General features: G+C 38.8%; 1 protein-coding gene and 1 long non-coding RNA gene across 3 annotated transcripts in view; one reads left to right on the top strand and one right to left on the bottom strand.

The window, feature by feature from the left end:
- lrfn1 (leucine rich repeat and fibronectin type III domain containing 1) overlaps positions 1-9,527 on the bottom strand; it is a 158,426-nt gene that overhangs the window by 19,237 nt on the left and 129,662 nt on the right. The window contains exons 1-2 of one of the 2 annotated variants that reach the window (XM_046072994.1): positions 5,164-5,231; positions 4,112-4,228 (exon numbers count right to left, since the gene is read on the bottom strand). The gene's annotated coding sequence lies outside the window, so the exon portion shown is untranslated. Of the gene's footprint in view, positions 1-4,111; positions 4,229-5,163; positions 5,232-9,527 lie in introns of those variants that run through there. The other variant, XM_046072993.1, reaches the window with a different exon arrangement.
- Positions 4,131-5,101, top strand: LOC123985471. Its single transcript, XR_006828680.1, has 2 exons — positions 4,131-4,289; positions 4,459-5,101. It is a non-coding gene; the product is annotated as an uncharacterized LOC123985471 (long non-coding RNA).

The following is a 9,527-nucleotide window of genomic DNA, read 5'->3' on the forward strand; positions in this document are numbered from 1 at the left end:
TCCAATCAGTATAATCAAACACAGCTGGACTCAAATGAAGGTGTAGAACCATCTCAAGGATGATCAGAAGAAATAGACAGCACCTGAGTTAAATATGAGTGTCACGGCAAAGGGTCTGAATACTTATGACCATGTGATATTTCAGTTTTTCTTTTTTAATAAATTTGCAAAAATTTCTACATTTCTGTTTTTTTCTGTCAAGATGGGGTGCTGAGTGTACATTACTGAGAAATAAAATGAACTTTTTTGATTTTTGGAAAATGGCTGCAATGAAACAAAGAGTGAAAAATTTAAAGGGGTCTGAATACTTTCCGTACCCACTGTACATAATAACAAACAGTACAAAAGAATATGATGTATGAAGAAATCAATAGACTGTGAGTCAGCTGTGTGTCAAGATGAGGGTGTTTAAGTGACTCAGTCTTCAATGTGTTTGCCAACCCTGAATGCATCTGCACTAACAAAAAGATATTTGACTGAGAGAGAGAGAGAGAAAGCAACAGAAAGCACCAAGATGCTGAGCACAACTCCCCTGGAGCTATGCGCCTATTGTATCTGACTTGTGCTCGCACGCATGCAGGTAGGTTTGATTTGACCATATTTTCCGCCACTATCATTTGAAATAGCTCCAGCTATACCATTTCAAATTCACAAAGCCCTTGTTATTCTGAAACAGGGATGACATGGAGTGTATAGCCTAATTTCTATGGATGATTAGAGCTGCAGTAACAAGAATCAGGTGCAGAGATGATATCTTAAACACGACAACATGCTCTGTGAACCTGAGCTGCTACTCGACGCTGCCTGTCACTGCCTTCAATGCTTGGTATTCCAGGAAACACGGACTGCAAGACTCAGATTACTTTGACAAGAGAAGCAGACCGCAGAACACAAGACAGGGGAGGGGAGGCGTATATGCACAGTGCCGCCACTGGAATTTTGAATATGTGAGGGTAATAACTTGACCTCCTCCTCACTCTCCCCTCGATCCCTGATTAAAAACATGTTTTCACTACCTTCTTACAGAGCACCACTTTCTCAGATGTAGTACCATCATTTTGCACGAGCAGAGATGAACTTGTGGGGAATCCTGTTGTTACGCCTCTTATCGCCCTAAAACTTGACAGCCAGGATTAAACTACACTTGAAAGAACAGCTGGGAGAAGATGTTGAAAGAATACATATGGGCCAAACTTGCTGTACTTTCACAGCAAAATTTGCTTTTTTTATTTGACAGGAAAGGGTAAATTCAATTACCTTAAAAAGGATTAATTTAATTATGTGGGAATTATTTTCTTTTTTTGGGACAAAAACAAAACAGGATGTCTCCCGGTGAACAAAATATGCAGAGTTATGCAGGGTGCATGACTGTTGTAGACGCTGCTTGTTAGGCATACGACGAGGGGGAGGGAGAACACTGAAGCGAACAGCAGTTATGTTCAATTCAGAAACACAAGCTGGCTAATTAGCATTGCCCTGCCATTCCCTTTGAACCAGACGAGGACAAGTGGGAGCCATCATATTTCTTTGTTCTAAGCGCTGTGTGATGCACCCCTGACCGTAGAAACCACAGTAGTTCTGACCACAAAGGGTCACAGGTAGGCAAAATAAGCTCACCTCCCCACGGGGAATTACCCAGACCTTTCCCTGAAACGACACCCTCAGCAAAGTACACTTACTCGCAGCATGCTGGATCAGATATAGTGCCTAGATGTAGTTTGATGACATTTTCAGGATGCAAACCTTCTCAGAGTACACCAGACAGATGTTAAGGGGATACAGGTACCTACTGCACTTCAGATGCACACAATTATTCTCGGCTGACTGCTCTCTGAAGACGTAGCACAGATCGTTAACTCTATCCTCTCGTGTACTGGGTTTTAATTAATAGTTTCATGCTATATAATGTATGATTGAAACATGAAAATGCATTTATGTACTGCTACAGCGTTTTGAAGAGTGTTTTATGGCCCATTTCAGGTTAGTTAGCGATACAGTCAATTACGCTACGACTCCAGATACAACCTTTTCGTACCACACACGGGCCAAATTATTTGAATTACCTGGCAAAGTTAGTCAAGTCATGAGGTCCTAGATGTGTGGGATTTGCCTTTACTGTAAGTCTGTGTTTAGGTAGGTAAGTAATTATTCTCTGAGTATTTTTGTAGTCTCCAACATTCTCTGACTATTTGGCTTGGTGGTAAATATATAACAAACAGGACAAGAACAGGGTACAAAGGACAGTTAGGTCTGCAGAGAAGATCATTGGTGCCAACCTGCCCAAACTCCTACACATCCAGATTCAGGAAAATGAGCGGGTAAAATCAGACCTCACACCCTGGACACAACCTGTTCCAACTTAACGCTCTGGTAGGTGCTACAGACCTCTGTGTGCCAGCCATACAACCATACACACAAGAGTGCAATTTCCAATGTGTGTCTTAATAATATACTTATATTGTCAAAATCAAGATGAGAGAATAGAAGAGATGATAGAAATGGTGATAGGCTCAAAGCAATAAGCTTAACGAACAACGGTGAGCAGGTGCCTTGTGCACTTATTTTGCCCCATGTTTTCCCTTTCAGGCTAGATATATGTTCCCCTATCTTATCAGTGAAGGTTGTGGGGGCTGTATGCACTCAGAGAGAAAAACTGCAGGCACTGCTCCTGCATGTTGCAAGGATCAAAAGAAATTTGTTTTAACTATTTATTTTTAATATTCTTGTACAACTGCGCATTAATCTTTTAAAATTGATCACATCTTATAAAGTATCGTATTTCGATCAAGGAAACTAAACAACAGTTAATGTAGGGTTAGAGACATTTCACTTTGGTGTAGTTGCTGTTATACTACCATTATTCTGGAAATCATGATAACCTGTTTCAACATAATTATTTGTTATATTGATATAAACAAATACATGTATAAATGTATTTTTTGCTGAAGAACCTTTGACTTTATGACTTCACCACATTTCCATCTGCTGATATTCTCATGATCAGATGTGTGCTGTCAGGTAACAATCAAAGTAAATTAACCCTGTAATACCAACACATCTACTGTTCTAACAAATCATATACTGTATATGAAAGTGTAATATACAAGTTGTGCAATAACATATACATCCATTGTCAACCGCTTATCCTGCATACAGGGTGCTGGAGCCAATCCCAGATGACATTGGGCGAATGGCGGGGTACTCCCTAGACAGGTTGCCAGTCCATCGCAGGGCCACACATAGACAAACAACCAATCACATCCACACCTAAGGACAATTTAGGGCACCAATCAACCTAAGCTGCATGTCTTTGGATGGTGGGAGGAAGCCGGAGCACCCAGAGAGAAAATGCAAACTCCACAAAGAAAGGCCAGGGCAACTGGGGTTTGGACCCATGACCTTCTTGCTGTGAGGCGACAGCGCTAACCACTGCACCACCACGCCACCCTATAACCAATACATATTATCCATTATTGTCAATCCACACAGGCTGTGTATGCTGTCTATAAACCACCTACTGTATACATATAAAGATACTTGCTACATTAGCCATACAATATTTATCCAGCACGCTCCCACACACTCTTACACTATTTGTAACCCTGCAGACATCCTTTTGTTGTTTATATTCAGTATATGTATCTATTTATCATACCGACTTGTCTGTACATAATAGCAATATGTTAATTTTCTAATCTCTATTTAACTTTAGTTTTGTTTTGATGCACAGTTAATGTAGTGTGCATGGCACTGTGTGGAAGCACCTTGAGAGCTAAAGGAAACCTTTCTTGTCTGCCTAAACATACCTGGCCAATACAGCTGATTCTAACTTGACAAACTCCACCCATATGGCTGTTTAAACTGTGTAAAAACAAATGCTGCAAAAAAAAGAAAAGACATCTGCAAATTTGACCCAGTTCTGCTCCGCACCTGTAGTTTCACCGTCTTTTCTGCAGTAAATTCCCACTGGTGATCTACATAGTACTGCATCTTCAATCTGCTGATGCACCACTGCTAACACAACATTTTCAGCATAGCTGCCCCAGATAAAGGAGGAGTTGCAACTGCTCACAGTCAACATGCAGTGACTTGGAAAACACGACAAACTCACCAGATATCAAGCCCCGGTGTCCATTGCAGGTTTCACATCAGCGTCCCAATCAGCTGGCAGTCAAGAGAGTCAGAGCTGAGGTAGGCGACTCCCACTGGCGTCACAGCAAAACACCAACTAGAGGACAAGAAATGTGTTTAGCCTTCTTATTGTTGAATTAGGACATGTTACAGCTGAGGTAAGTTTGCTAACCATTCTAAATAACCCACCAGAAGTGTGGTGGGCTGTTTATCATCTACTTCTAGACAGTATTCTAGGGAAGGAGGCAACATTCCTCAACACACTAGAGAGGCAGTCATACATTCATAATCTCATTGACTGAGCTTGCTCCTTTTTCCACTTGGCAGCTTTGGGTGTGATATGAACGCAGATCTGATTATGAAACAACAGGAAAGAAGCATAAGCAGCAGGAGAGGCCCCAGAAAAACAGAGTTGAAGATACCATGACTATGAATGTGTGTCCTGTCATTAATATTTCACTGCATCATTGTTGCTAAAGGAGAACAAAGTGTAAAGGGGAGCATAATGAAAAATGTATCATATTTTGACACAGCTTTGGAATTTATCTGTGCAAAACAAAGAACAGGCGAGTCTTCCGCTTGTGATGAGATTCTGTGACTGAGAAAATATGGTGATTAATGTGTCCAAATAATTGCTGCATGCTTTACCATAAGGTTATTGCCATTATATGCACATATCTGATGAAGATGGATGAGGATATGGTTCTGTAACTCACTTAAAAGAGGCTATTTTTACTACGTACACTTTTGTTTAGTTTTTTTTTCCCTCTTTTCTCAAACAGGGGAGAGATGATTGTCAAGGTCACAAGCTCCCAGTTTCTCACTTGTCCCTAAAATTCAAAAAACAAGCTATGTGACATGTCAGAGCTCTGCCTGCAGACAGCAGCACGCAACCCAAGAGAGATTACCATATCGCTCGCATTTGTCTGCAGAAAGCCTTCATGCATTAAAAACAGAATTCTCCACTCAGGTTCTTCTTCCATCTGTATTGTACATCAATTTGTGTTCAGAGAGGGACTTAAGGCATGTCACCTTCAGCTATTCATCCAAGTATTTATGACGCAAGTTTTTGCTTTTTGACACGTCATTCCAGTCCTTCTCAATTCATCTTGGTCTGGAGTCAGGGCTGTCATGTCAGAGTTTAAAAAAATGAAAGAGAGAAACAAAGTAAGATTGTAGGTGTCTTGGGTTTCACAGTCTATCATGCCATGCATATTCACTGCTTCTCCCCTTCCGTATGGCGGCACTGCTGCAGCCCACTCCGACAGCCAATATGACAGTGAGAGGTGTGACTGCAATGTGACACTGAGAAACAACTGGCAGCTGCATAAAGTTGTAAATTTGTTTCAAACAAGAAGTCCTTCCCCCGTCCACAATGGTCTAACGACAGATTCTTCGCTTTTATCGTCGTTTTCAAGCATCAAATCATGACCTGGCCCAGTGTGATAAGTCCGGTGTCAGCCCAGGACAAGCCGGTCTCACTTAATCTCCAACATGGCTCTCCTTCACTGTATCAAACACTCCACATCCCTGCTCCATTTTCCTCTCGCAGTCACACGAATGTACCTCTCTATTTCTCTTTCTTTTTTCTCTGCAAGCCCTTCTATGAAGTGAAAAGACAGAAAGAAACAAAAATCCTCAGTGCTAGGCAACTTTGGCCAAAGGACATACTCTGTCATGTCATTGTCCATCAGGGTGATTCCCTCCTATCTGCACAAGACAAAGACAGTTGTTAGGGAGACAGTCATCCTCCTGTGCTGCCAGCTTTGTTACTTAAAATACTCTGGTATAACAACAGGGGTAGCTGAGACCCTTTTTACCTCACTGCACTTATAGTCTGTCTGTCAATCCACACACTACTTGAGGCCAGTCAGGTTACAGAAATGATGAAAACTATTTCTTTTTCAATCTCTTTCATAAGAAAACAACCGTAACCTTGAATTTCACCTTCATATTCATGCTTGAAAAAATCCCAACATTAGCATTAATGTGGGCTTAAAAATAGACTGTAGTCATAAATGTACCTGCAGTAAAAGCATCATCTGTCCATATACAACAATTAGCTTACTGAGAAAATAGCCGAGGCACAGGGATATTACATTAAGGAATGTGAAAGTGAGATATCTGGACCAAGCTTTCTATTATATTCTGATTTTCTTGGAGATTTAAAATGGAAAACTCTGCCTACAGCAAGTATCAGGAAAGGCAGATCACAGCTACACTGATTTATTTAAAGATTGGAATATAACAGAAATGTCATTTCATACTTTTTGTCTAAGCACTTAAGATTACAAATTACACATTTAAAAGACAATGTCAGAATTATCTCTCTTTTTTTTTTTGATTTTTTTCCTTCTTAGATATCAGCAAAAGAAACCTCTGCAAAAACCTTCAGGCATCTCATTACATGAGATCCTGCTGACCATCTAGGGAGAAAAAAACAAGCCCTGGAGCTTCAATCAATTATATATTTGAGTGAATGCATTCATATTGGAGATAGTCACCTTTCTTTGTGCTCCACTCCCTAGAAATCGACAGAAGTGATGGCAATTCCTGAGCTTACCAGTCGGTAAGCAAGGACCCAAAGCATTTAATAGGCCACAGTATGCAAAATCAATTCAACCATAGCCGTGTGAGGAGGTTTTTGTATATTTATTACAGACTTTAATTATTTGATTAATTGCTCGAGTTGAGTAAAGGTTTTTGTTTGAATGAAATATTTCAGCAAGTACTTCTTTTCCCTAACTGCAGCAATCACGGTGCTTATTTAAGGACATTCTCAAAGTCATCATGACTCAGCAGTGGACTGACAGAGCCACTTGTTCAGGAAACAGCGATGCTGTTCGGAGGTGTAGAGTAGCCTGATAGCTGTCATAACTGTGAGGTCAAACACTTCCTCAGCAGATCCAGGAAACTGAATGCCATCAAACCATTACTCTTTTCCCCTGGCTTTAGAGTAATTTACTCTTCATGTCAGCACTTTGATTAATGACTTGATTTACACACAGGATCATATACGCTACATGGCCAGGTATCAATCATAGTACTGTATGTATTTCATAGATTAGATGCTGTGTTGCCACATTCAAAGCTTAATTTCATCTACATAATAGGGGTGCTTGAACAGCAATGCCCCGAAACTGTAAACATAATGAAAATATGTCACTAAATGTAGACCTAATGTGTTTATATACATCATATATCCTGTTTATTATATAATAGGTGCTAAATTGTGAGAATAAAACACAAAAGTGAGGTGATAATTAAGGACAAGCAGCTTTTTTGTCTGAGCCATTTCCAATTCAATTTTAAACACATTCAGACACTGATGAACGCTCCCATCCCACTGGCCTGACTCGAATTGAGCTAAACTCTTTACTAGAAATGAAGCAAAAACTGTTTCACGGAAAATTGCTTGTAGGTGCTGTTTGATTGGATAATTAGCTTTTTATTAGCTTCTACAAACCTTTGGCATCAGAGGTCAGGAAAAGATAAATGGTGTGTGTGCGTGTGTGCGTCCCAGCCAATCAATACTCATGAATCCGGTGCTGCTAGAGGGCAAGGTTACACCAAAATATATTAAAAATGCAAGACTATAAAAGGCTTTACTTTAATCGCCACATTTAGCATTCATAAACTGTATATAAACACTTAATGCAATGTTTTTAATTTGCTATAATGTACATGTAAGCATATATTAAACATCACAGTGTAACACAGCTGTAATCATATTTAATGATATATGATTAAACACATGAACAAATTCTTACAGTTTGTTATAAAACATTTATTAACTGTTTATAAATACATATGTACAAATCATTCAAAAGCAGCTTTCAATTATCTATAAATGTCTTTAAAATTCATGAAGGCATGTCAAAGGTTCATTCTTGACGTACGAAATAGTAATTTGACAAAATTCTGGTTCACTTGCAAACTTGTGGCCTTCAGCGAATGGAGTTTGCTCAGTTGTCATGGAGAGTTAAGAAAGATTTATAGATAAATAAATACTTACTAAAATACAACATTTTATCCGATTACAGCTGTGTTACACTGTTTACAAAAAGTTAAAATAGTGTTACCAAAAAGAGAAAAGCAACAAATCATTACGTTTGAGAAGCTTAACATGAAATGTTTGGCATCTTTGAATGAATAAGACTAAGAGTCTACAGCCATGCTAAAAGGCTCAGTGAGAGTGTAATTTGGCCCAGCAGTGATTTGAGCAGAATGCTAATCCCATGCTGATACTAAGCAGGTTTATATCTATCCTTAGAGCCATGGCACTAACATGGCTAAAATGACTTAAACAATTAATCATCTATCTAATCTAATAATAATAATAATAGATATTATTATAGTAATTTAATTGATTAATCTTTTTTGGCTCTAAGTGCAACACAGAGAAGTAATAAAAGAGCATGGCCATCCAAGATTTTAAAAAAGCCACAATACAGCCACATGAGATACAAAACTGTGATATTTAGGCCACATACAGTAAAGAGGTTGAAATGCTGTTGTTTTACACATGCTGGTCTGTGAAATGTCTCTGACATCATTTTGGCTCCAGTTAAATTGGAATACTTTGGGCGAGGATTGGACATGTTTTAGAGATAAGATCAGCCAAATCTTGTAAAGCCTTGTAGTGGGTCACAGCTTACTAAACATCAAACATCTTAATATGTTATTAATAAAAAAACAACTGGCAAGTGATGAATCATTTAATCTAAGATTGCAGTGAGTCACTATAGATAATAACATTATTATACTAAAAGAAGGCATCATCAAGGGTATAAATAATAATAATAATAATAATAATAATAATAATAATCTTTATTTGTAGAGCACTTTTCAAAAACAAGTTACAAAGTGCTTTAACAAGTGTAAAGACAATAATACCCAAAAGACAATAACACAAAAACAACACAAGATAAAAGCATGAAAACATTGAAAAGACTAAAATACACGTTTAAGATAAATATAAAATGAGTAAAATAGAATAAAATAAAAGGGACAAAATGCTCGAGCCTTGGGGCCCTGACAGCAAACGCTCTGTCCCCTTTAGTTTTCAGTCGAGACTCTGGAACAGACAACAGACCTCTGCCCGAGGATCTCAAGGTACGTGCTGGTGTGTATGGGACTAAAAAGTCAGAAATATAACAAGGCGAGAGGCCATGAAGAGCTTTAAAAGTAATCAATAGAATTTTAAAGTCAATTCTAAAACATACTGGGAGCCAGTGTAATGAAGCTAAAATAGGAGTAATGTGGTCATATTTCTTTGTTCTGGTTAAAAGCCTGGCAGCTGAGTTCTGGACAGTCTGGAGTCAATCAATAGATTTTTGGGTTAAACAGGTGAAAAGGCTGTTGCAATAATCCAGGCGTGATGAGATGAAGGCGTG

The sequence above is a fragment of the Micropterus dolomieu genome, linkage group LG17 (assembly GCF_021292245.1).
Source record: "Micropterus dolomieu isolate WLL.071019.BEF.003 ecotype Adirondacks linkage group LG17, ASM2129224v1, whole genome shotgun sequence".
Taxonomy (NCBI): domain Eukaryota; kingdom Metazoa; phylum Chordata; class Actinopteri; order Centrarchiformes; family Centrarchidae; genus Micropterus; species Micropterus dolomieu.